This window comes from Cebus imitator, unplaced genomic scaffold, assembly GCF_001604975.1.
Source record: "Cebus imitator isolate Cc_AM_T3 unplaced genomic scaffold, Cebus_imitator-1.0 Scaffold251, whole genome shotgun sequence".
NCBI lineage: Eukaryota > Metazoa > Chordata > Mammalia > Primates > Cebidae > Cebus > Cebus imitator.
The window spans coordinates 1,704,822-1,730,142 of record NW_016107566.1 but is presented as its reverse complement, the minus strand read 5'-3'; the positions used below and the strand labels follow the sequence as shown (position 1 = coordinate 1,730,142).

The following is a 25,321-nucleotide window of genomic DNA, read 5'->3' as shown; positions in this document are numbered from 1 at the left end:
CTTGACAAACTAAAGCAAAATATAGACACCAATAAAAATAAACACTTTCACAGACTCTGGTTGAATTTAACTATCTTAATTTCATTTCAACATGCACAACAAAGAACTAGGTTTAAAGTTCTTAAGCATAAAGTTCTCACACAATCATAAAACAAAAACAAATCCAAGAACTAAACACAATGAAAGCATAAAACCAATAAAATTTAAATGTATTCATTCCAAAAGGTTTTTACTGAGTATCTATTATGTACTAGATACTGTTGAAAGTACTGGAGATACAGTGATAAAACAGACAAAAGTAGCTGGCCTCATGGATTAAACTTACACATTTCAGTATATTGGTAACTCTGAAAGAATTATATATTATTAACACGCCCAAATCAAACACAATTCACAATAGACTCTATGAAACTTACTGCTACTAGGCAATGACACTTGAGTTCAGCATATCTATGCCACTGTTTACCACACGATAACCCAATTTTACAACCTTTTCTCTGTATTCCAGTAACTGCAAACATTTCCTCCGTATGATGAACTATACGATTATGTAGTACAATCCCATCATTTATATATTAAACCCACCCTTTTCTTTTCTCATTAGGCTTCAACAATTTAACAATAGATTGCTCTGACACACCATTCCATTTTCTTGCAAACCAAATCAGCAAGTCCATATGTCAAACAATCAAGGAACCAAAATCTTGTTCTATGAAAGTTTCTTCTGAGAGCAAATTTCACTGCAAAGGAGAAATTGTGTCTTTGAAACTGATTTTTAAAATTTGACATGCACACTTTTGTCCTTTTTTTTTTTTTTTTTTTTGCTGTTGCACTGTTTATCGCTCTATCAAGATTCCCTATATTTCAAGAGCCTTAATTCCAAAAGCATACAAGGATGGAAGACACTGCTCCATGCCCCAATATTTCATATACTCATCACCTTATTTTTTCTTTTCAGTATTCAGATGAAACAATGGGATACGCAAAATATATTTGCCAAATTTCAACTTAACGTTTTAGCACTTTTGCTTAGCTGTTACCTGCCAAAATAATAAATGTCCCAGAAACACCACAACTCAATCTTATAAGAAAAAGACAGAAAGACAGAGACAAGGGGTTGCAGGGGAACTGCTATCATTCTGTAGTGACCATTTATGGTCATTCACACCTTCTTGATGCCCCATGCTGCCTGGACCCCTGAATTCCCAGGCATCCATGAGAGCAAACGCACCAGGGCTCATCATTGTTACATAAAGAGAATAAATATGTGTACATTTTAAAGTCATTTAAAACAATTTTGTTCTTGAGCATTGCTAGTGTTTAGACACCAGGATAAACAGTCTTCCACTGAACAGCGGCCGCCAACAAATGGTTACTGTGATGTCGACTTTAGGAGCAACCAACCCAACAGCAACCAGGAGTGCCTAACAGCATATTAAAAGTGAAATGCTGTCATTTTGGCAATTACGTGGTGCCAATCCTCAACTACAAATACAAAGAAAATACAGCATCTAAATCATACAGCAGGAATAGTTACCATATGGTTATTCAGATGATCAAAAAGGCAGCCTTTTCAAAATCTTAGGGAGCACTTCCTGGGCCTTGAGAACACGTCGATAGACCCTGATGAAGAAACACAGATCCACACATGTCTTAGACTTCCTTTGTCATTCCTGGTGTCCTGGCCATGCCCTCTCTAGACCTCTTATCCCCGGCTCATGGTCACATTTCTCTTCGACTTTGTCCCCCTCTACTCCAACCCATCTCCTACACGGTAGCCTGAATGGTTGCCCTCAGTTCAACCTACAATTTTTGAGATCTACCATATGCCAGATGCTATGCAAAGTTCTAGGGATACCAAAGTGACAGATACATGATTTCTGCATAGAGCTGACCCTTCCACAACACAAGTTTTAATTGCACAGGTCCACTTACACATGAATATTTTTCAATAAAAGTTTATCGAGTGTGTCTGCCTCTCTTGTCTCCCCTCCCACCTCCTGCATCTCCCTACCTCTGCCTCCCCTAAGACATACAGAGTGCAAAATAAAAATGAAAAGTTCTCCTGCTCCTCCGTCTACTCAACATAAATGACGAGCATAAAGAAATTTATAAGGATTCTCTCTCCCTTAGTGAATAGTAAATATATGTTCCCTTCTTATGATTTTCATAACATTTTCCTTTCTTCAGCTTACTTTATTGTAAGGATACAATACATAATACATATAACATACTAAATATGTGTTAATTCACTGTTTATGTTATTAGTAAGGCTTCTGGTCAACAGTAAACTATTAGCAGTTCAGTTCTGAGGGAGTCAAAAGTTATACAAGAATTTTTTACTGTGTGTGGGGGTCAGTACCCCTAACACTGGTGGTGTTCAAGGTTCAACTGTGTGAGGAATTCACAAACATGTATTCCTAACGGGGTCTTCTTTCTCAACAAGTCATGATCTCTTTCCCTCCTCAAAACATTCTTCAAAACGTTTACTTTACTCAGAGTCTTCCCAGACTCCTCTCTTCAGAGTCTCCCCACAAAAACACCTTCAGAACTCACCTAGCCATGAGGTAGACGTCATTCTCTCAACGTTAACATGTAAGTTCATATTTTCATGCACACATTTTTCTCAGTTTGTGCTCTGCTTTCTTTAGACTGTGAACTCCTCCAAAATCAAAACCTTTACTCATAGCTTCACTCTTTAAAAGAATATACCCTAGTACCAATCACCATGCCCCAGGAAACAAACATCTCTGTTCTTTGTCAACAAGAGCAAGCCCTTTGTTACCCAATTCAATCTGAAAAGTAACCTCAGACAATTTCAAAGCGTGAAGTTCTTTGCTCCTTGAGCCTACAGCATTTGAGACAGCCCAGGTAGAACGCAAACCAGAGTCTGGAATTTCAGAAGCCAGTCAATCTAGAGAGCTAGGCTGGGCTTTCTGTGTACCCTAAACACCAAGCTTCTTGACTGAAGTCAGCCCTACAGAGCCGCCTGCTCTCCCAGAGTCTCAATTGAGGATTCAATGCACAGAAGTGTGTTTGCATCCTTTTACAATTTGTTCAACCTTCCCTTGGAGCCCCAACCTAGATCACATCCTTCGTTAGTTCTGCTTGGCTCCTACTCTTCACATTTTATCATCTAGTAGGAAAAACAGGCCAAGGTTTATATCATGACTGCCCAGGGTTATTTAAAAGATTTGTAACACTCATCATGTCCAGAAGACAAAGAAGTCAAGACCGCCTGAGTTGCCTAACAAAGTAACGCATAAAATAACCCGTGAGCCTTCTATCAGCAGAATTTGCAGTAGTAGAGAAGGAGAGCAAACAAGATGTGGAAACATTCGCTTTCGTTCACTACATTCTAGAAGTCATTCTCCAAGATTCTGGCGATGGAACAGAAGCATTGCATACATTCGCTTGCATGCGCATATGCACACACAATGATAGCAGCAAACGCTCTTCTAAGAACTCTTCCAAATAATAGCTCATTTACTCCTCGTCACAACCCCATGAGGTAGGTATTATCATTACTTACTTTTTTGATAGACATGGAGATTTGTCACCAAGATCCCACTCCAAAAAAGGACTCACTTCTCAGCTGCTGGGAAGAGTGGTCAGCAGGTAGCCTCCAGCTCCTTCAGGGTCTGTCTCAACTACAGAGCTGTCTTGTCCAGAGTCGCGTTCTTCACACAGGAACCCTATGTCAGCAGAATAAATTCGGGGAAGAAAGGATGACCTGGGGTAACACTGATGGACAATACTCACTCCAGGGCTCCCCACTGGGTTAGCCCCTATACTGTCAGGCCTGAATCACTGTTTGAATTCTCCCTCTGCCCAATTCCCTTCCTTCCTTTATCTTTTACAGGTCCTGATGTCTCATCAGTGCCCTGCACACCAAAGTCCATCTTGTCATCGGCTTCCATAGAGCCCAGCCTGGTACATGCATTTTACGCATGAAAGCATTGAAGAACAGGGTTACATAACCAGTAGTATCAGGAGCCAGATTCTAACCAGGTAGTCTGGTTCCAAATTCCATACATTTTTGACATTTGGCTAGTCTACCTTGCAATATGTGAGGGACTTTGGGTTTTTCCCCTTCAAAACTTCAATTAGTTTTAAGCTCCCTCAGCTTCAGGGCTGTGAACAAGGACTGAGGACACCTCCACTGGTTCTTCCACTGTCTGTATTAAATTTATTCCACTTGGATTGACTGCCAGATAGCCCTGTGGGTTTTCTTTTAAGAGCCATCTCAGTGGCTCCACTCACTCATAGAAGATATGCCACCACAGTTCTGAAAGCAACTACATATCGAATTAGAAAACCAAGGATCAATCAAGAACTAGTCTTTCAACGATCACTCAGTGAGCATCAATAAGGAACATACAAAAACATGTGGTGGCTCTCACCTGCAACCCCAGCTACTCAAGATGCTTGAGGCCAAGAGTTTGAAACCAGTCTAAGCAATATAGTGAGACTCCATCTCAAAAAAAAAAAAAATTATAATAGAAATTTAAGAAATACAAAAAATCCAGAGAAAATAGTCATATCACTCAGAATTAACAACTATTTCCATTTCAAGTTATTGCTTCTAGACTCTCACCACCACCCTTCCCATCCCCTTCTCATGGACCAGAAAGTCTTACTCTCATGAAATTGATATGGCTTTTACAAACACACATATGGGATATTAACATTATATGTTTTTTTAAGTATGGAATTTAAATTTCACATGGGGGCATCATATTCTACTATTATTCTCAATCTTGTTTTTTCTACTCTGCAAAATTATGGCTTTTTTCACTACTAATTAATTGCATTCTTAGGACTCATACTGGACACCGAAAAAAGGATTTTGATGATGATTACAATGGGGAAAGACACCACAAGGAGTGTAATTAGAAATTCATTCATAATGCTTTTACGACCTTAAGAGCTTGTAGCTAAATATATATTTTTTCATTCCAGGTTCTCAACTTCCTAGCTCTATGATCTAAAGCAAGTCACCTAACTGGTCTGTGTCTCAGTTTTCTCAGCTATAAAATGAAGGATAATGCCAGTAGCTAATTTACATAGTGAGAAGTAAATTAATTAATGCATTTCAAGTTCTTAGAATAGTGCCTGACACATAGTAAGCACTCAAATCATTATTATATTTAATAGTAAGTATAATTAATATCATTATTATGACACTAACAATGTTAGTGGGAGAAAATTTGAGTGAAATTAATTTTGAACCTTAGGAAAGTAGATAAGAGAAAGGGTTCATTGGGAGATACATTACTTTATCAGTAGCCATTAATTTTATCTTTAATATTTTCCCAGAAAGCCTGACTCTGAGAACCAAGGCATTTTGCTTTTTTATCCAGTTAGCTTTAGGCCTGTGGCCAATAAATTGTCAATCATTTTAACCTCTAAACCTAACTTCACAGAACAGAATATTCTCAGAGAAATCTGAAAAGTGAATTTGTTGGCTGCAATTATACTGCAGTTTCTCAGCCTGCACTTTACAGAATTCTTAGCTGGTAGGGAGAAATCCCCTCTAAAACCACTGTGACAAAGTTATGTTAGAGCTTCAGTAGTTTTTCTTTCTTTAAGCCAGGTTGTTTTTTTTTTAATGTTACTTTTACACTCTCTCGATTTATTTATTTTGGCCTCGGTGGACTAGACCACAGCTAAAACTTTATGGACCTAATAAAATTCCCAACATTCTCAGACACGGGTCGTGATGTTTGTGCACTGGGCAGAAAACAAAAGTGCTTTATGAAGAGAATGGGCATGCTCAGAGATCAACGAACTGAGGTCAGCCGCGCAGGGCTGGGCTGCAGCTGAACTGCGACACAGGCAGTGTAGACCCTGGGTGTGTCCCTCACTCTCATACTTCCTCTTCTCTGTCTTCTTTTCCAGACAAATGACACAGAGCTTTCATGCTGTCCCTAGATTACCAGAGCCTCCTACCAGGATACTGCTGAGGGCTTGTCCTGCCTAGAATAAACTTTCCAACTTCACCTGCATGCACAGAATTCCCATCTTAACCTCACACGCATGCCTTCAAAAATTATCTGTCCTGCGCTTCCCTCCCTCATAGGCTTTCTTTAGCTGAGAGCTGCTTGGTCTGATAAAGCCAGTTCATTTGTTTTTTCTACCTTGTAGGACAGTCCCTTCAACAGAGGCTTTCTGGAGCCAACACCTCAGTGCAAAGCAATGGGATTGTAATGGGTAGAGCTTACGGAAATCTTGAAATTATACCACATCAGAGGCTGTCTCATTGATCCACCTACAGGACCAGTCTCCATAGCTTGCAGGTTTACAACACTGCATTGTGCTGCAGTTGTGTGCAAGTCATCAGACAGCATAATTTCATCTTGCATTTTATTATGTTCTTTACAATTTTTCAATATACTTTTTTCTCACTTGAGCCTCATGACAGCTCTTCCTTGTTAGGTAAAACAAATCTGTCTTCCAATTAGTTTTATATTTCCTGTCCCAAACAGAAGATCTCTTACCAAAAGGACTGGATGATACCATTCACTTAAGGGACTACATTATACCAGCTGATAAACACAAATCTCCTTTGGATGAGTAAAATGGGAAAGAAGTAAGCAGTGGTTCTTAATCACTTATAAGGGATTAATCAATTTAGTAATTCAAGTAAGAATGACGCTTCCTGAAAGAAAATTTGAATCCTCCAATAGTCAGTGAATATGGCCTTTCCATCTATTAAGATCTGAAAACCCGGTGGGAATATATTAAAGATTAATTATGCCTAAAGCAAATAAACATTGCTGTCAACCTTCAGATAAGATTCAGAATGGGTTTTTTTTACTCCAAAAATATTTCATCTATGCACTTGCTATCATGCATGATGTTTTTAAAAATTATTTTAAACATTAACATCTTGCCATACTTCCTGCACCTATCTTTTGTCCCTTGGTCTTTATATCTACGCACGTTTTAATTTAGAGTCTATTTCCAGCAGATGTTATATCTTTTAGTGTTTGCTTTCTTTTTCATTAAAAAGGACATATAATGCATTTTATTGATTTGACAGAAAATTGCCTAAATAAAGATGTTCAGAAATCCTGAATTATTATTCCTTTTTAATGGGGTGTGTGTTTGTGTGCCTGTGCACGCATGCATGCATGCAGATGCACAGTTTCTAGGAATAGGAGAACTATAGAAAAGAAAATTTGTGTTTCACAAATACCAGAAGACAGCAAGACTATCATCCACTAATTCCTAAAAAGGTAATAGAGACGAGCATTTCAAATCACAATCAAAACTTCTATTGTAGAGCATTTTTAATATTCAAAACCATTCCCTTAATGCTCAGTATAAATATTAGCTCACAATTCTAATGAGCAACTCTTTGGGTATTTTAAGTATGTAAAGATGTGCATTTAACTGTATTAACACAAGTTTAACTATAGTTCTGTTTAACAGGCTACTAGATCTTGAATAAAACTGACTTCATCCAAATTTTTCACTTTCCCTTCTGAGTAGAAACCCGTCATCCAAATTATCAGTGCCCTCCAGTCCTTTCTCTTCCCTCTCTTTTCCAAAAAGGGAAAGATTTCAGTTAACACCCCTTTTAGCTTTAAGTCTATTTAAACATCCCTAAAATATGCAATGACCTCAGTTTCTATTTGAGAAATCCATGAGCTAGTGGGGAGTCTGGGGAAAAAGGAAAGGACTCTTCAGCTCACCTGGTCGCTTGTTCATTTCCCAGCAAGGGTGATCTTGTTAACTGTAACACAAATAGCAAAAAGCATAAATGACAACAGAATCTCCATGGCACTTTAAGGCTATAAAATTCTCAGAGTCTGGGAAATTGGCACACAGAGTTATTCTTGGCTTCTCACCTCTCTTGAGCAGAGAAGCTGTTTTTTCATGCAACATAAGATATTTTATTCTGATTTTCTTGTTTTTCACCAGATGATCTCTAAGGTTTCCAACGATTATGGAATTTTGAGGTTTTACTCATCTTGGTACCCTGAGGGTTTAGCACAGCAACAAGAACTGACACCCAATAAATATTAAATGCTTGACTGACTGAGTGAATGAATACATAAATGAATGTCCAAATTTGGAATTAAGCTAGGATCGCAGCTCCAGGAGACAAGAGGAGCAGAGTTAGTGGACTAGTGCAAATACCTGAAGGAACATTTTCAAGACTGATTTCACTGGACAGCCCACTGATGATATTAGAACTCTGGGATGGTGAGTCAGCCTCAATTAATAAATATGTCTTGAAAATTACACTAAGAGATTGAATTTTCTTAGCAAAGTATCGGTACAGCATCTGAGCAAGGAGTGTATAGTCTATGAGACAAACAAGACACAGAAACTGGTCATCAGGAAATGCTGTGTTGAGATTTTCTGTTTTGCAACAGGAAAGTCCCAATTAACTGCCAACTCAACTCATCTAACACCTGCACCAGAATCCCCTGAGCACCTAAAGATCACATTCTAGAGATTCACAACTCATACACAAACTTTTGAGATTACATCCTCACTCTAAAGTCAACTTTATCCTAAATAGATTAGATGAGCCAATTCCTCTCCCAAATACCTTCTACTTATTTGGTTAGTAGCAAGTAAAGGCTTTCCCACAGTAAGATTTAAGTCTTAAAATAAAAGAACTACCCACCCACCTCAACCCCAAAAAAGACAAATGGTTGATATTAGATTCTTCCCTGAGGTTCCATAGACCGAGCATTAAGATGATGACCTAAGGCCTGAGAGTTGTGAAAAGAAGTGTTGAAAGGAGACTGAAACTTAGGAGAAATCAAGAGAGACTTGGGCAAAAAGAAAGAGGCCTGCTTACCCTTGAGCCACCCATGAGTTACATAGTCTAGACACCTCAGCATCTGAGCATTCATTCCTTCTTCCCTAAAGTTTTAGCAAATGATAGTCACAAGCCATAGCCCAGAAACTAGACAAGAGCCACCTGCTGGAGACTCAGCAAGAGCTTCCTCCCTGGGGTCTGTATCAAGACTCCAGCCTCAGTCTTGCTGAAAGCCTCACCTCTCCCCAACTCCCAACACTAGGCCTGCAACAAAAAAGGAGAAAGTGGAAGAGCTCAAGGTGCAAGAGCTCTCAAGAGAAACCAAAGCATCCTCCATAAGGTATCCAGAGGACCTAAATTTCTCTCTTGTTGGCTCCACGTCCTGTCACTCCCAGAGGTCAGCACTCCCAGGAGAGGGAAAGAGAGGTCCTTCTCAGGACCCCGGCAGCAGGAGATCCAGGACTCTACCTGCTGGCTTAATGCCACACGGGCTTAGTGTGAAATGGTCACACTCCCAGGGGCTTCCCTGCCCCAGTGCTTTCATTTGCTCACAAATAAAGCAACAAGTGAAAGATCAATGCCACTCTCAAACAAAGGAGGAAAATGTTTTTCAAATGGAGCTTGATGGTTGGCTTGATTTGAGAAAAGCTGTTCCTGATTAGTTTATCTTGAAATTCTTAAATTTAAATTGAGCATCAATGGATTGGGGGTAGAAGACAGCTTATTTACATTTATGCTATAACCCATTTACTATACTACATTAAAAATTAATATGTTTTACCAAAAAAAAGTTTTAAAACATATAGCAACATTTTTCCCTTGAGCTATATGTCCTTGTGTACGTGAGTGTATCCGGTTAGCCCTGTCTGGGTCAGTGTTTGGATATGAGTATTATCAGAGGGTTATTTGAACTTTGTCTTCAAATATTTTAAAGCATCTATACTCTTCCTTTAACCAAGTACACATGAACACAAAGCCATGATGATGAAATAGGATTTATAGAATTTTAAAGGAGAAGAGAACACCTGTAAGGATTACTTAAAAACTGAAGGAGTGGAGAAATAACTGATGAAGTAGAGAACAATTATATAATTTCTAATTATGAAATTACATATACATAAAATCCTGAGACAACTAAATCTTTAACTTCTACAGAAAACTTATCACCTTTCAATACTGTTTTTACCTTTCTATTCCCAGGTTAGCAAGACTAGAGCATCCTAGTTTACCTCCCTTTGATTTTTCTGTGAGTTCTGTGACAATGCATAATCTCCAAACTTTCTTCCATCTTTCCTGCCTCACCACATTTCCCTTCAAATAAACTGCACTAACTGAAACCTTCCTCATGAAAAAGTATATAACAATTCAAATAGATGGGGTAGGGGTGGGAAAAGAATTCACAAATGAATGCTGTACTAGTAGGTATCACCATAAAATGGAAATTAAATTTCTCCTAATTTCTATGATGATGAAATATTTTCTCATTTATATTCTCACACAGCACCCGGAGCTATGGCTAAAAAACGACATTTTATAAAACTTATTGAACATGCTATTCTTTGTGTGTTCTTTCATATTTCTGCCAACTACAATAAATATTTCATCTGGGAGATGGAAAAATTCAATAGGCTCCTTAAGAAGACCACCCTCTCCTCATATATCCATATACCTTTTTCCTTATTGCCACACTTACATAACCATTCATTACCATAACCATTCTAGCACACATTGTTTTCTATTTGCAATTACAAATATAATCACTTAGAGCATTTCTGGATTTTTAATCCAATGGACACACAGAGCAGTGTGGGTGAAAGACTGAGGAAAAAAATGAACAAAGCTTCAGGCACTTGTTAGACCTAATTTCATGCAGGAATTATAGTCCCAGAAACATAAAAATCAAGAAAAAAAAAATGGGGAGAAAACTATTTGAAAAAGTGATGGCCAAACATTTTCCAAATGTGATGAAAGGCATAAGTTTACAGACCCAAGGTGTTCCATGAATACAAAGAAGGATAACCACACTGAGACACATCAGAGTCAGACTCAGAAGTCAGGAATCAGAGTCAGAAGTCAAATATAAATAGTAAAGCTGGAAAGCAGCAAGAGAAAAATAAGGTATTATATACAGGGGGACAGTGCTTCGAATATGAGTCAACTCCTCACTATGAAACTATGGAGGCCAGAAGAGAGTGGAGCAACATTTTTAAGTGATTTTTTAAAAAATACTGTCAATCCAGAAATCTATACCCCACAAAATATCCTTCAATAATAAGACAAAGTAAAGATACTTCAAGTTAAAAGAAGCCAAGATAATTTTTCACTAGAAAATTTATACTATGAGAAGTCTAAAGAAAGTTCTTCAGGCTGAATGGAAATGATACCAAATGGAAATTAAATACTCAAGAAGAAATAAAGAGCAATAAAAAGTGATGATGGAAAATATTAAATCAAAACATTATAATAGACATCCATTTCAGGCTATGATTGATAAGCTTAGCAAACCAATCTTCCTCATTAAAAACTAAACTAAACAAACAACTTAAGAAAATAAACACAGAAGGGTACACCAGACATTTGGTGCACATATGCCCTCAAGGCATTTGTTCATTCAGAAGTAATGGCTAAAACACTAAGAAGTTCAACAAGATTTTCAGAACTTTCACAGGGCTGAGCACAAAAACTGGAGTTCAAGATTGCATTAGGTTGAATAGTGTTCCTCCCAAATTAATTCCTGGTGGCAGATGCCTGTAATCTCAGCTATTTGGGAGGCTGAGGCAGGAGAATCACTTGAACCCAGGAGACAGAGGTTGCAGTGAGCTAAGATTGTGCACTGCACTCCAGCCTGGGCAACAGAGTGAGATTCTATCTCGAAAAAATAAAATAAAATAAAATAATTCATGTCTACCTAGAACCTAAGAATGTTAACTTTTTGAAAATAGGGCCTTCACAGATGTAATTATTAGGTTGATGCAAAAGGTAATTGTGGTTTTTGCCATTACTTATAAGGTGGGAGTCTGGTGGGAGGTATTTAGGTCACAGGGGTAGATCCCTCATGAACGGCTTGGTGTTGTCCTTGTGATAGTGAGTGAGTTCTCATGAGATCTGGTTGTTTAAAAAACCTTTCAAAACTAAGATGAGGTCATAGTAGACTAGGATAGGCCTGAAATTCAATATGATTGGTGTCCTTGTAAGAAGACAAGAGACATGAAGACAGATACTGGGGGCAGAAGGTCATGTAACAATGCAAGCAGAGACTGCAGTGATTCAGCTCCAAGCCAAGGGATGCCAAAGATTTCTGCAACCACCAGAAATTAGAGGCAAAGAATTCTTCTTCCCTGGAGACTTTGGAGGGAGCATGACCATGTCAACACTTTGATTTTGGCTTCTAGCCTCTAGAACTGTGGCAGAATAAATTTCTATTGTTCAAAGCCACCTTTGTGGTAAATATTTTATGGCATCTAATATAGTTCGGATGTTTATCCTCTCCAAATCTGATGTTGAAATCAGATTTGGAGGTAGGGTCTGGTGGGAGGAGATTGGGTCATGGGGGTGGATCCCTCATGCATGGCTTGGTGCTGTCCCCGTGATAATGACTAAGTTCTTATGAGAGCTGGTTGTTTAAAAGTGTATGGCACTTCCCCTTCTCTTTTACACCTGCTTTTGCCACATGATATGCCTGCTCCCCCTTTACCTTCTGCCATGATTGTAAGCTTCCTGGAGCCCTCACCAGAAGCAGATGCTGGAGCCATGCTTGTACAGCCTGCTGAAACGTCAGCCAATTAAACCTCTTTTCTTTATAAATTACCCAGCCTCAGGTATTTCTTTATAGCAATGCAAGAACAGCCTAACACAGAAGCCCTAGGTAACTAATACAAAGGCCAACCAAGGAAGAAAGATCTAAAAATCAGGGTGAATTGTAAGTAGACCAGTCATTACAAAGAATGAAACCTAGTTTCAAATCAACTCAATCCTAAATTGAACTAAGGTGAATTTCCTGTAACCTAAATATCTGTCAAAAGCAAACATAAACCATCTTAGAAAAAACATAACAGTCTCCAAATTATCTCTATAATTTCTATACACATTGCCTATAACTCAATTTAAAATAATCAGACAATACCACAAACAAGGTCTTGGGGCACAGCTTTGTTTGAAAGAGTTTCTACCACTGGCTGTAAGCTTCCGAAATCCCCACATTGTTCTTGCTTGTCACACCATTTTGGAAGTCATATTTTGCTATTGCTAGCTAAGAATTGCCACCTGTGGATTCCCAGGGTGCACTCTGAATCTTCCCGCTCTGCCTCTTTTTTTTTTTTTAGATTGAGTCGTCCAGGCTGGGGTGCAGTGGCGCAATCTCACTGCAACCTCCACCTCCTGGGTTCAAATGATTCTCCTGCCTCAGCCCCCTAAGTAGCTAGTACTACAGGCATGCGCCACCATGCCTGGCTAATTTTTGTATTTTTTGTGGAGACAGGGCTTCACTATGTTGACCAGGCTAGTCTTGAACTCCTGACCTCAGGTGATCCCAAACTGCTGGGATTACAGGCGTGAGCCACCATACCCGGCCTCTGCCTCCTTCAGCAAAATAACTTGCTCTGTTCTATCTTGACCCTTTCAGAATGGAGACCTCTTGTTCAAAAAGGAATATTTGCTGGACACTCTGAGAACTTCCAGTCCTTACAGCCCCTTGAAACCTCTGGTCTTCCCTGAAGAAATAACATAGGCTTCCTGTTCAGCTCTGCTTTTGGCAGCACTTAAAAAAAAATCTGGAATTTTCTTGTTTTGTTTTCGTTTTTGGTTTTTTTGTCTCTTAATTTTGATTAAATGTATTTTCAGTTTTTTTCTTGTTTTTGTTTCTCCTGTTTGAATATTTTTTTAGAAAAAAGAAAGAAAATTTAGAACTGGACTTTTCAACTGCACCTGGAAATCTCCAAAACACAAAATTTTATATTCAGTATGACCTTTGCTAATACAAACATTATCTATTGAAAAATAAAAAGAGATACAATAGAATGCTAAGAAATGCTGATTGGCAGGTGATGCAATTGCAGTTTATTTCTTATTCTCTAATATTTTATGTCTCTCTTGTCTTCCATAACATATATATTATTTTATACTCATAAAAACAAAATGGTAAAGTATTATTTATAAATAAAATTTATTTTAATACTTTATAAATAAATTTTATTTAAAAATAATACTTTACCATATTATTTTTATTAAAGTATTATTTATAAATAAAAGTAAATTTTTATTTATTTTTATTGTTGTTGCAGAAAGGTGATTTTATTTAGGTAAAGAAAGAGAAGGAAAGGAGAAGAGGAAAAAGATTTCCATGAAGAGTATGGAAGGGAATTCCAGAGGGGAAAATCCTGGAGTGAGCTCCCACCGTGTGGAAGGGAATCCCAGAAAGCTGGAAAATCCAGCACAGGTGAGGGAACATGAACTTTTATTCTGGGAGAAACCCCCACCTTCTCAAGACGCTGGGCCAATGAAAGGAGTTCCTTAGAACTTCCGCTGGAGTGACTGACTTTTGATTTCTTCCCATGCCCGAAAAATTCAAACATAAACCATTGAATCTCCGGGATGGAGGGAGATGGGAGTGGGGCATGGTGCCGGGAAATTCTTGCCCTTAAAGCTACGCCCCCTGATGAACCCAGAAAGAGAACATATTCCCTCATTCCTCTCTCTGAACAGGAAAGTTCAACTTCTGTTGGAATTGGGGCATCAATCCTCTTTACTTCCTGCTGAAATGGGGCATAGAAGGGGCCCTGCAGTTGAGGTTTCCTTCAGAGGAGAGCCTTTAAAGTAAAATTTTAAAAATAAAAATGTAAGAATAAGAAGATATATGCTCAGTATTGTAGAGGCCACAAAAGATGTATAAAAGAGTCCCTTTCATCAAGGATCTAAGACTTTGGTAAGGTTAAGAAATGGCAAGTAAACAATCATTTTAATATAAAGTAAGTTTGAAAATACCCTAAATCGCAAACAATCGGCTGTGGGATTTTAGAGCAGAAGCTGGCACATTCATTTAGAATGATGAGGAAGAATTTCCACTGGGAGGGTCCACATTGATTTTGACTCAAAAACATGGTGAGACAGAAGAGGGATGGAAAGAAAAAGTCTGGTGATCAATCTAGCATAGCCCAAGGTGTGGCAAGAAGGAAGCCTAGAATGTGCTTGGTGACTGGTGATTTTCCAGTTTAACTTGAGAGAGAGAGACTATCCTAGGGAGATAAGGCTAGAAAGATGGACCTTATGGCTTCCTTGAGTGCCAGGCTGAGCCATCTGTACTTAAGTCATGAGGAATGGGAACTCTTTGGTGGTTTTTTTGAGCAGAAATGAACACCAAAAGGGGATATACTCAGGGAAGACTAATCTAGCTGTGGCGAATAGTAAGCCTGTTAAGGACATTATAGCAATGAACAGACAAGAGGTAAGAATGGTATCAGTGAACATGAAAGAAGAGACCATTCATGAAATAGATCTTTACTATCTGTTTTGTCCCAGATCCTGTGCTAAGTGCTAAGTCTACAGTGGTGAATGAAACAAATATAATCTCTGCTTGCTACATAGTGGAAAAGAGTCAAATTATTGCAAAATATCATATTGAAAATAAAAACAACCAGCTGCTGTGTTATAGCATAAGAAAGCTGTGGAAGGGGTGTGATGAGGGAAAGGCATTCCTGAAGAGATGATATAAGAGATGTAAAGATGAAGAGTTGGCTCTACAAAGGCTGAGAGAAGAGGGCTCCTGGAGGAGGGGTCAGCACAGAAAAATGCTCAAGAGGGAAATAGCTGAGCTCATTTGAGAAGCTAAAAGGAGGGCTATGAGGCTGAGCTACATTTTCTGATGGGGTAGGGATGAGGTTGGACAGTAAGGGGGTACTTGGTCATACAGGATTTTGTGGGACAAACTAAGCATAATGAGAATGGTACTCTAAGAAAGCATCCAATATGAACAGATGGCAGCAGTACAAGAAGCTCAAGAGAACAAAGGAATGATTAGAAAACGTTGGTGTCATTTCGAGCTCTCCAGAAAGCAGATGCCATCATGGAATCAGAAATGCAAGAGATCTGTTGCAGAGAAATATCTGTGTAAAGGAAAGCAGAGATGAAGCAACAGTAGTCAGGGAAACCCTTCAGACTATGACCCAGGTCTGACATATGTAAAAGGAGAGAGGGAATAAAGAAGGATTGGAAAGGAAGACCCTGAGGTGGCAGTGCATCTCTGAGAGTCTCAGGCCAGTGCAGCAAGGCAGAGTTACGCAACCTATGAAGGAGTCCCGTGTCAGGCAGCAATCATGGTTCCTATGATCCTCCTGAGCTCAGCCACTGGCTGAAGACGGCCCATGCCAAGCAGAGCTTCAGCATGAACACTGCTATGGATCCTGAAGGTACAGCAAATCAGGCTGCCAGCTCACTACACTCCTTGCAGCAAGTTCTCACTTAAAGAGACAACTGAGCAGGGCACCTTCTGGGCTCTCGCATTTGGTAATCTAAATAATCTCTTCTGGGAAGTTATAAAACTAAGTTTAGCTAAAATACCAAATACCAGTTAACAGAGAAGACAGGAAGACGGAGTTTGAAGTAAAGCATTTTATGATCTGACCTTCTTTCAGAAGAGGATGGAGACATTGATTAACGTTAGGTCACATGAAACGTGCATATTAAAATGTTCAGGGTAACCATTAAAAAGAATATAAAGTATATGCATAACTTTTCAAATCAGTAAAAGGATCCGAGAACAGAGAAAACTTGATGGCCATAATCAAAGGTAGGAAAACAGGGAAAGAGTTAAGGAAAGCAAAGTGAATAGAAAGCAATGTATAGCTCAGAGAAGTTACATGGAGGAGATAAAGTGGAAAAGGTACAGGCATGATTATTTCCTGGTCTTTCACAGTAAGGCAAGCAATATCTTCTAAAATTGATGATTTATATAGAAGGAGTATAAGTATTTTATAAAAGTAAACAATAGAACAAATATAAATAGCATAAAATAAAAAATGTAGAGGGTAAAAGTTGGGTGGCCTAAGCAAGCTAATTATTCTTCTTTCATTGTAAGTAATGAACTGATGCTATCTAAGGTTAACCCGTTAATTAGCAGAGGTACGAATATATTACTCAGAGTATTAGGGGTAAAGCATAAGTATTAAAAATACAAATTTTATAAGTAATTGAGTTTAAGGAACTACTGAGGCTAGAAGAGTGAAGAAAAACTTTCACATTTATTTTTTTTACTTCTGCATTTTAAAACTTTCTGTCAAGTGAATGCATTACCTTAATAATAAAATAATAAACATCTCAGCATGGATGAGATTTCCTAGAGGATGCAGTGAGAAGAGCTGAGCATTAATCCCTGAAAAACTTCAACATGAGAGGCTGGGCAGAGGAGGAAGCATCAGCAAAGAAGACCAAGAGGCAAAACTGGAAGGGGAATAAAGAACCAGGAGAGAGTGGCGCCCTAGTGGGCAAGAGGGGAGGATGTTGCAAGACAGAGAGACTGACTTACAACACAGTTAAATAATGCCCAGAGATGTGCTGACATTGAAATGGAACAGTGACTTTGGGTTTTAGCATCATGAAGGGCAACATTCACCTTGACAAAGCAATTTCAGTAGAGTGAAGTACGGGGAAAACATACAGGACATGAGCAAGTGGAAATAGCGCGAAGAGAGCCGGAACAAAAGATATTTTGGCAATAGAGCCAAAAGGATTTTGGAAACCAGTGGATGATGGGAGTAAAGAAAGAAGAGTGTTCATAGATGGCTCCATGCTGATAGACCGCAGAATGGGTAGTACCTTTAGCAAAATCAGAAAAGCCAGAAGGAGTGGGTAGGAGACAGAAGAAGATATATTTCTGTCCCACTTGTTAAACCACTATGTTCAAATTTCTGTTTATAAATCCATTCAGCAAAGAGCTCTTTAACTCACTGAATGCAGAGGCACAGGTTCACAGGCAGGCTAAGAGAGGTTGAAGCTACAGAAAATTGGTCTGATTTTTATTATAAATAAATATTGCCTTGACAAAGTATTTGTTAAAAGGTTCTGGATTCCCAGCCCTCATTCGGGCAGGATCATTCCCACACAGGGCCTGTGGTTACCCTTTTTGCTCTGGGACTCAAAAAAATTTCAGCAGGAAAAGATTGAGAAACCTGCTTTGAATTACAGCACAATGAGGCAATATTTTTCTTAGCTAGTGGGTTTTTCTCTTTATTGTGCTTCGGAACACATTGGAAGAGGACACTGGAACGTTGGACGGGAAGGAGGGCTCTCAAGTTCCCAGCTCCAAGTTTAATAACTTGCATATATTCTGGTTAAGTCATCTTCAATAACTTGTATCCACTTTGATTGTGATTTTTATTTTCTGTAAAGCTGTTTTCCAAACTTTAAGCTCCTCATAATAGCATGATCCTCAGAACAATGGATTTTGTTATTGTCAATAAGCCTTCATCACCTCCAGGTTCCAACATTACTAAGTTGGAACCACAGATAAAAAATTATTCCATGGAACACTGAAATCTTGAGAAGGCTGTGCTTTCTTTCTTCAGTGATCGTAGAAGGCATTTATTCAGGAGTTCTAGGGGAGTTCTGGCCCTCAATTAATAAAAAAATAGATGGGTAGGTAAAAAAGAATGAATGAACATGGAAAACCACCCATCATGTGTAAGGGCTTAATGATGTGAATGATAATAATGGATGTGATGGCAGCTCAAGCACCGCATGTTAGACCGAGGGCAACAGCGTGAGCTCCGTGAGAGCAGAGACCTCTCCTCTTTATCTCTGTGTCCCCAGAACCTAAAACACTGTAGCTCAATCAGCCAAAAAGCAAAATGAAAATGTGACTGTCATTGGATACTTTAGGGGGCAAATGCTATAAAACAAAACAAAAACGTCACCCTAACTCACAAAATGCTATCTTCCCATCTATCTGGAAAGCTCAGGATAGATTTTTAACAAAAACCAGAACGTTCGAAAATTTGTTTTAAAAAACTTAAGAGGAAGATCTATCAACAGATAGTGGTAATTGATTTCTTTTTTTTTTTTGTAGCTTTATTGAGGTGTAATTACACATAAAAATTATACACGTCTACAGTGTGTATAACATTACTTTTACATGTGAAATGAGCACCACAATCAAACTAAGTGACATATCTATCACCTCACATACCTATTTTCTTTTTTGTTGTGGTAAGAACATTAAACATCTACTCTTTCAGCAAATTGCAAGTACACAATCCAGTAAACATCTACTCTTTTAGCAAATTGCAAGTATACAATACAGTATTATTGACTACAGTCACCATGCTGAACATTAGGTCTCTAGAACTTATTCAGGATGAATAAGTTCAGGATGAACTTATTACTTTGTACTCTGCAACCAACATTTCCCCATTTTCCTCACCCTAAACCCACCAGCCACCATTTTACTTTCTATTTCTTTGAGTCTCACTTTTTTAGATTTCACAAAGAAGAGAGATCACATGGTATTTGTTGTTCTGTGCCCAGCTTATTTCACTTAGCATAGTCCTCCAGGCTCATGCATGTCACAAATGACAGGACATCCTTCTTTTTTATGGCTGAATAATATTCCATTGTGTATATATGCCACATTTTCTTTATCCTTTCAACCTTCAATGAACACAGGTTGATTCCATATTTTGGCTGTTGTGAATAATGCTGCGATGAACATGGGAGTGGATATTGAGATACTGATTTTACTTCTATTAAATATATACCCACTCTGTGATTTCTAGTAACCGGTTTACCTCCAGTTCATACCACACTTCACCGAGGAAGCCTCCTTGACTATCACATCCAAACTGCTCTAATAAGAAGGGTGAAAAAACCCTCAAACAAATTACCCAAGGCATCTTGGGTACTTTCTATCTGCTTTTGGTAATGTCTATGAAAAGTCATCCTAGAAGATGCCGAATTTTAACTTCTATGCAATTCTCATAATTCTGTTTACACTGTGCACTTTATAAAAAAACAAGCCAAGGTGTCCACACCACTCCATAGGAAGAAGGGTAAAGCTAAAACCCCTTCCCAATACAGACTTGGATTAAACTTAAGACATGGACTTTGAAAATGTTCAAATTGCAGAAATCTGACAGTGTATGTATCTCTGCTGGATTCCACATGTCAACATACACATTTTCCATGCAGCTATGAGAACATTCTGCCACGACATGCTGAAAATCTAGCACTGTTTTCATTGCTCAAGAAAACCAGAAGTATTTATCCTCACGTGATAATGGCTTTGGGACAAGAGGCATTGGTGATGACCTCCAAATGAAATACACCCAGCGCTCCACTGCCCCCCTTCCCCAGCCCAGCACTGATGTTTCCCAGAGCATCCTCTGGTTACACCAACTCACAGCAACTTCAGACTTGCATATGGAAACTTAATCGCTGTTGCAGTTAGACTTTATCATCCCCTTGTTTCTTCCTGTATAATACAGATAATCATCTGCATGAAAACATGGGCTGCGCAGAGCAAACACTACCAGATGGCCCATCAAAACCTACACTTATCAACTCCAAGAAATATAGATCAGCCTGTATTTCATCAATCTAACCTCACAAACCCAGCCAGTGGCTATATATCTGGATTTCTTCATCAATTCACATTGCTTTTTTATTGCTGGCTTGGGCGGTTTTTTCCACTGGGTAAGTATTTGTATTTATATATTATTTTAACTTGATGAAATATCTTTGCATTAAGTCTGATTTTGCATTTCATCATTTAATTCTAAGATATCTTGCTTTATGAACTTGAACGTGCTACTTTTTAAGGGATATAAAAAAATAACAGTATCTACTATTTCCAGGGACTTTATAAATATTAACTTGTTTATACCTTTAAAAAGCCTACATGATATTGTTGTCTCTATTACATAAATGAAGAGAATGAAAATAATAGAAGTTAAATAACCTGCTCAAAACATTGCACAACTGGTAAGTGTTGATACAGGAATGTGAATAGAGATCTATCTGGCACCAAAGCCAATAGTCTTTCCACTCCACCACACGGCCCCATCACAGATCTGGTTACACTGGGAGAACAGAAAACACAATAAGCTTACAAAGCACTAAGTGTTATCATTAAAGTAGAATTCCACATAATACTTAGGAACAATCAGGGTTTTCCTTATTAGATATGACTAGATTATACAGAGAGATGCTATTATTAGATTAGGTAGAGAGATACTATTGCGTATGTTCATTGGAACTGGGGTTAAAAGACCTGAGTAAAAACTCAGCTTCTTCATTTGATATCTGTGTGAATTTGCACACGTTACTGATTATTTAGAGTTCTCTTATTTGTAAAATTGTGTTTGACACAGAAGGATAATGCTTTCCAGATACACCACTCCACCTCCCCGCAGTCAGATTGAGGCCATGTGACTAATTTGAGCCAGTGAAATGTGAAAGCACACGACTTGAATCACTCCAGGTCAAGGCAGGTGTAAGCCAGTGTATCTCCTCCAGCTCTCCCTCAGCTGAAGCAACCTCAGAGGCTACATGTGTCAGATGTTCAATTTGGAATAGCTGCGAGATCAAGGAAGTTCGTTCAATTACCATCACACTTCTCCTGAGGGAGAAAGAAACCTCTGTTTTATGAAACCACAGGGTTTCCCTGCTATGACAACTAAAGTTAATTAACCCAACTAGCGCAGGGGGATAATAACTTCCACCTTACTACATTAGATTATTGTAAGACTAAAAGAAGAATATTGAAATAAATATTTGTTAACCTTATCTTTACATAGATTTATGTAAGCTTTTACACAGGCATTATGAAAGCCTTTACATAGGCTTATGATTGTTATTACTCACATTTCTAAAATCTGACTTTATTACTCTGAGTTTTTTATAGTGTAATGATAATACAAAAATTGTTTTAATTATCTTAACAATTATTTATTTGTAAAGGAAAGTATGCTTCTAACTTTCTTAATATGTTGTTTTAAGTAAAATAAATGTTTTCTTTACCTTGATTACACTATTTTCTTGTTCAACAAGCTTCGACAGAAAATAGTATAAATGCAAGCTTTAGCTCAATTCTTATTGAACTAATACAAATGTTCATGATCTTCTTTCTTAATTAATGAGGCCTCAATGGAATTTACATCCTAGGGATTGCTCTCTTTTTCCTGATCATGTAGACAGCAGAAGAGGAGACAATGGGAATGCCCACTGGTTTTCATGAAATTAACACCCACAGGATAAATGCCTTTCATACATGTTAACATGCTACAGTACCTGGCTTTTAATCACACTAACTATTGGCCTTGTTTAAAACAGAGCGAATCCATTCACTAGGTATCAGGAAAACATGGCAAATGGATGATATCATGGTCCCTTTCTCTCTGTCCCCACATACCTTCATTTGAATTTAGTACTGAGACTAGAACTAAAGTCAGAGACCAAGTTACGACAATGGCCTAAATTCATTCACAAAAAGATGTTACTTAGATCTATAAAAAGGGCTTGTCTGGAGTTCAGGGAGGGGTGTTGCCGTGTTGAGAGAGAAGTTAAAAACAAAAAGAGTGAAGGTAAAATGTACAAAAGTATGTAGCAAATATTCCTTGTGAGACCAGCATGGTGGTTCACGCCTGTAATCCCAGCACTTTGGAGGGCCAAGGCAGGCAGACTGCTTGAGCTCAGGAGTTCGAGACCAGCCTGGGCAACATACCAAAACTCTGTCTCTACAAAAAATACCAACAAATTAGCCCCTCTTGAGAGGCTGAGGTAGGAAGATTGCTTGAACCCAGGAGGTCAAGACTGCCATGAACCGTGATCGTGCCACTGCACTCCAGGCTGGGTGACAAAGTGAGACACTGCCTGAAAAAATACACACACACACATACATACACACACACACACATATTCCCTGTGAAACTTCTCCTTTTAAAGACTTCCTTGTTTCATTTTGAAGAAGCAGGAGGATTCCAATATGAGGCAACAGGCCTACCTGTCAGACATGAAATTTGCTTCTTTCTCATGTTTCAGTTACTGATTCATGTAATTGAGCAAGTAAGGGAGACAACATACGTATGACACTAAGTTGTTATTAACACACACACAAACACCCAGAAAACAGACTAGATGCTTGCTTTCAATGACTCAGTTTTAAAACTGTCAAGAGCCATATTAAATCACAGTGAAAGGCAGCAGAACCGGTAGGAAAGGAATAAAAAGAGCCATGGAGACAGGGGAAGAGAGGGCAGGGAAGAGAAGGAGAAGGCGAGCAGGGCAAGGAAGCGGTGGGATTCACCCCAGCACAGGCTGGGCTCAGCCAGCACCAAGGTTGAGCCTCATTCACAGCAGACTTCACAGGAAAGTAGGAAGGTAAAAGCTTCTCTGAAAAAAACATGTTTTCTCTCAAAAAGAATATCTGAATCAGGAATAAAAACATTCTCTACTTCTTAGCATATTTTGCAATTAAAAAAAAAAAAAAAAAAAAAAACCAGCTTCTATAAGCCTGCCAGAAATCTAGCTGACAAAAGTTCAAGGGTTTTTTTTGTTTTGTTTTTTGTTTTTTTTTCTGAATTATTGTGCCTACACAGTTTTTTGGAAAAAATAAAGCAACCGATTAAAATTAAAAGGATTTTTAAATGTTGGCAGAAGAAACATTCATTGTCGCAACAAAAAGAATGCTGTTGAGAAATGTTTTACAAAGTGGGAGCTAAGGCAGTTGAAAATTGATTTTCAGAGTGGTTTGGTTTTGGTCTATGTCACAAGCCGGCCCTCACATCCCACTTCCTGCTTTTCGATGTTCAGGCCTGGCCAGAGAAGCCAGGTCTCTAAGGTGCATGTGGTGCAGAGGTTGCAAGCTCAGGTTCTCCAGGCCATTAGCCTGGCAAGTAGCCTAGGAGCAGATAGCACCCACCGGAGAGGCTCATTCAGGGCTCCTGTCTGATACTGAACTGATAACCTTTGCCTTAGGCCCAGAGCTGACCCCTCATATCCAGAAGCAGCTGGGGCTCCCTTCAGTAGCTCCTCCATAACACTGCTGGACAAATTTCAGTAGAATATTCAGACATGGGAAAAGGATACAGCAGCTTAACCTGGATTTTAAAAATAACTGCCGTTTTAGGAGTGGGTATGTGTTCTATTAGCTAACAAAGTGGGAAGCTTCCGCTGCGGGACCCTCTTAGGTCACCTAATCCCTGAGAAATTTGTCTAGTTTTTCCTCTACCTCCTTCAGATCCCCATGCTATATGTAGCCCAGCATCGAATCTCAAATAAAGCCCACAAGCAAGAGCCCTCACCCATCTTTTTATGAAAAGATGATTGCTTAGTATACCAAAACGGCGACAGCTGGCCCTCTGCTCAGCCCTGTCCTGCCCTGCCCTGAAACACATCCAAGCCTAAGCAGCAGACAGTGACATGTGATGCCATTGAGTGACTGGCCTCTAACCACCTGCTGTCTTATTTCAGCCCAGTTATGGCCATATGCACAGCCATAAAGCAGCGATGGCAAATAGGTTTCCTCCTGTGGGACAGTTCTAATCATTAGCCGCTTACGTCTAAAATTCTGTGTTGAAAACTATTTTGAGGACATATCTGCATTCAGGAAGAAGCATACCAAATAGGGGGAAATAGATCACTTCACTTGAAAACTAGGGGTTGCAATTTTGAGAAGAATTGTCAGACTAAAAGGCAGAGGCAGCAAACCAGTTGCAGGTGAAACGAAGGGAAGGCAAGAAGGAGATGGCTGGTGGGGGCTCTCACTTGGTGTAGCCTTTCAGGAAGGAAATTTGACAACACGCATGAATAGCCTTAATAATGTCCTCTGATGCAATCATTTTACCTTTAGGAACTTATTCGAAAAAATCAGTATGAATGCACTCTAAGGTTTGTCTACAAATATGTTCATCACAGCATTATTTATAATAGCGGAAGATTAGTATCTAACTAAATGTTTAAAAAGAGAGTATTGGCTAAATTGTGGAACATACCAACAATAAAATACTATGCAGTCTTTGAGACTATACTATAGAGAACTACTTAAAAGATATGGAAAATATTCATGACATATTTTCATGAAAGCATTCGAATATAATATGCATAGTGTGATTCACATTTATTTTAAAATATAAAGCTATACATGTATATATGCTCCAAAATGCTAACTCTGAGTATCCTAAATTTTCTACAGTGATTAAGGGTCGCTTTTGTGACCCTTAAAACAAGTAAGAAAGTAAATCTTACTTGTTTTAAAGACAATAATAGACAAGCTATAGAAGCCCTGCATATGATCATCCCACTTTATTGCCCAAAACTGTAACTTAGGTAGCTGTAAAGTGGAAAATATAATACAAAATAAATAGGAAAATAGATAAGTTATTTAATGTATGCTACTAAAAATACAAAAATTAACTGGGCATGGTGGTGGGCACCTGTAATCTCAAGTACTCGGGAGGTTGAGGCAGAAGAATCGCTTGAACCAGGGAGATGGAGGTTGCAGTGAGCCTAGATCATGCCATTGCACCCCAGCCTGGGTGACAGAATGAGACTCCATCT

At 38.7% G+C, this 25,321-nt stretch overlaps 1 long non-coding RNA gene across 2 annotated transcripts in view; it reads right to left on the bottom strand.

Annotated features, from left to right (window-relative positions):
* Window positions 1-772: 772 nt before the first annotated feature.
* LOC119467003 overlaps window positions 773-25,321 on the bottom strand; it is a 123,925-nt gene continuing 99,376 nt past the window's right edge. Inside the window, exons 1-2 of one of the 2 annotated variants that reach the window (XR_005195516.1) lie at window positions 7,701-8,598; window positions 773-3,695 (exon numbers count right to left, since the gene is read on the bottom strand). This is a non-coding gene — a long non-coding RNA (uncharacterized LOC119467003). Of the gene's footprint in view, window positions 3,696-7,700; window positions 8,599-25,321 lie in introns of those variants that run through there. The other variant, XR_005195517.1, reaches the window with a different exon arrangement.